At 57.0% G+C, this 2,500-nt stretch overlaps 1 non-coding gene across 1 annotated transcript in view; it reads left to right on the top strand.

The window, feature by feature from the left end:
* The first annotated feature begins 2,115 nt into the window (after window positions 1-2,115).
* Window positions 2,116-2,500, top strand: part of LOC126125974 (small subunit ribosomal RNA) — a 1,909-nt gene continuing 1,524 nt past the window's right edge. Inside the window, exon 1 of the ribosomal RNA XR_007526684.1 lies at window positions 2,116-2,500. This exon is cut by the window's right edge and continues 1,524 nt beyond it. This is a non-coding gene — a ribosomal RNA (small subunit ribosomal RNA).

Genomic DNA, 2,500 nt, shown 5'->3' with positions numbered 1-2,500 from the left:
CCCACGTTGTGCCTTAACCTAACCCACGTTGTGCCTTAACCTAACCCACGTTGTGCCTTAACCTAACCCACGTTGTGCCTTAACCTAACCCACGTTGTGCCTTAACCTAACCCACGTTGTGCCTTAACCTAACCCACGTTGTGCCTTAACCTAACCCACGTTGTGCCTTAACCTAACCCACGTTGTGCCTTAACCTAACCCACGTTGTGCCTTAACCTAACCCACGTTGTGCCTTAACCTAACCCACGTTGTGCCTTAACCTAACCCACGTTGTGCCTTAACCTAACCCACGTTGTGCCTTAACCTAACCCACGTTGTGCCTTAACCTAACCCACGTTGTGCCTTAACCTAACCCACGTTGTGCCTTAACCTGCTCTGTAATTGGCATATGACACGTTACATTAATCTAGTGTTGTCTAACCACAACCCTCTGAATATAGTTCGCTACTCGCACCGCCCACCCTCTTGTGTATCGTTTCATGTTCAACACTTCGCAAGTGTTGCTTACTTTTTACATGCTCCCGCTGTACACTGTAATGTGGACGACTGCAGGATGTACATCGCCCCCCCCTCCCCCCCCCCTGCCTTCGCACGCTGGTCGTTCAGGTGCTTGCGTGTTCAATGCCCTTCGCAGCTGTTCACTGGCATTCGCATGTCGAAGCGCTCAGTCTACGTCGTGGTACGGCCTGTGTCCACTGTCCGCTGATGTCGTAAGCTTAACCCTCACATTGTACTGCACATAGGTCCGTATGTACTGAATGATACGCTGTGGCACATGTGTGACCGTACAACGACTGCGCCCAACAACAGCGAACCATACGGTCCAAATGTTGTGCACTCAGCCACGTGCCGTCTCCCCATAACAGCTACATTGCAGTGTGGTACGCCATAGAGACGTGTGGGAGTAACGGACGCCCTGGATGGCGATCAGCATGAGCCGTCTGTTGATGTAGTGGCGCGTGTATTCAAACGTAGTCGTCTCTTCTCACACAGTGTGATAGCATGGTGCACCGCGTTCCACATCTGCGACATGGTACAGATGCTGGTTGACAGTCGGTGTCGTAATGGACATCGCATACGTAGGGGGCCACCTCCCACGTGTTCTCTAGTCGTGCACATTTTGTTGCGTGTATGTGGGCAGACGTAGTGTGTCGTGGCACCTAACAGACAGGTATGCAATAATCGTTGCATTTGCAAACTGGGATGGACGTCTACGTTTGCTGGTGACGTTACGCAAATGAACAACTGGTAAACCCATTGTGGTGCGGTTGTTGTTGCTGGAGGTAAATCAGTAAGGGCAAATCTGTGTGTGAAGCGATACGCGGCGGTGGCTGGGTGGGACCGTCCCCGGCCGGTGAGGGGGGGCCGCCCGGCGTGCTGGCCGCGCGGTGCGTGGGCGCACGCGCTACAGCCGGCTGGTGGGGGCGCCCAGTGGCAGGCGCGCCGGCCGACGGACGCGGCAGGCGGCGCAGCTGCGCGCCGGGGCACCCTGCGCGCGGCGCCGGGCGGCCAAAGTGGGTCCTCGCGGGCCCGGTGCGAAGCGCGGTGGACATCTGCAGTGTGCTGGTCCGACTGAGGACTGTGTGCGTTGAGGATGCGCCGCCGCCCGGCACTCGGCGCCGCGACGCCGTCTGCTGCTCGGTCGCCCCAGCGGTTCTCGCTGGTGGTTTGTATCGCAGTTGTGCAGACGTGTTGGCACGTGCGCTGTGCTGGGAGAGTTCGCTTCGGCACCCACGTGGGGCCTTTGCCCTTCTGTGGCGCTGGCGTTGGAGCTGCCGGTCACCGTAGGTGGCGCGTGTTGTCTCCCGCCGGCAATGCCACGACAGCACGCTCCCGGGCCTCTGTCGGCAGCGGCAAGCTCAGTTGGGAGCACGGGTGGTCGCACCTAAAGCGTCTACTCGCCTAACTCCGGGCGATTGCGCCTCTCTCGAACCCGACCAAGTACTTAGGACGGCGCTGCGCGCCGCCGGGACCTGAGAGGGTTTCGAGGTGTATTGTGCAGGGGAGCTCAGCCTCCTCCTGTTTGCAGAATAATTGAGCGGACGCTTGCGTGTTCGCGCGGGCCCCTGGGACACACTCCCGGGCGGCCGGCTGCTCAGCTCTAGTTGACGCAGCTCCCTGGTTGATCCTGCCAGTAGTCATATGCTTGTCTCAAAGATTAAGCCATGCATGTCTCAGTACAAGCCGCATTAAGGTGAAACCGCGAATGGCTCATTAAATCAGTTATGGTTCCATAGATCGTACCCACGTTACTTGGATAACTGTGGTAATTCTAGAGCTAATACATGCAAACAGAGTCCCGACCAGAGATGGAAGGGACGCTTTTATTAGATCAAAACCAATCGGTCGGCTCGTCCGGTCCGTTTGCCTTGGTGACTCTGAATAACTTTGGGCTGATCGCACGGTCCTCGTACCGGCGACGCATCTTTCAAATGTCTGCCTTATCAACTGTCGATGGTAGGTTCTGCGCCTACCATGGTTGTAACGGGTAACGGGGAAT

This window comes from Schistocerca cancellata, unplaced genomic scaffold, assembly GCF_023864275.1.
Source record: "Schistocerca cancellata isolate TAMUIC-IGC-003103 unplaced genomic scaffold, iqSchCanc2.1 HiC_scaffold_446, whole genome shotgun sequence".
Taxonomy (NCBI): domain Eukaryota; kingdom Metazoa; phylum Arthropoda; class Insecta; order Orthoptera; family Acrididae; genus Schistocerca; species Schistocerca cancellata.
Note: the sequence above shows the minus strand (reverse complement) of the source record. Positions and strands in the feature narration are given on the sequence as shown.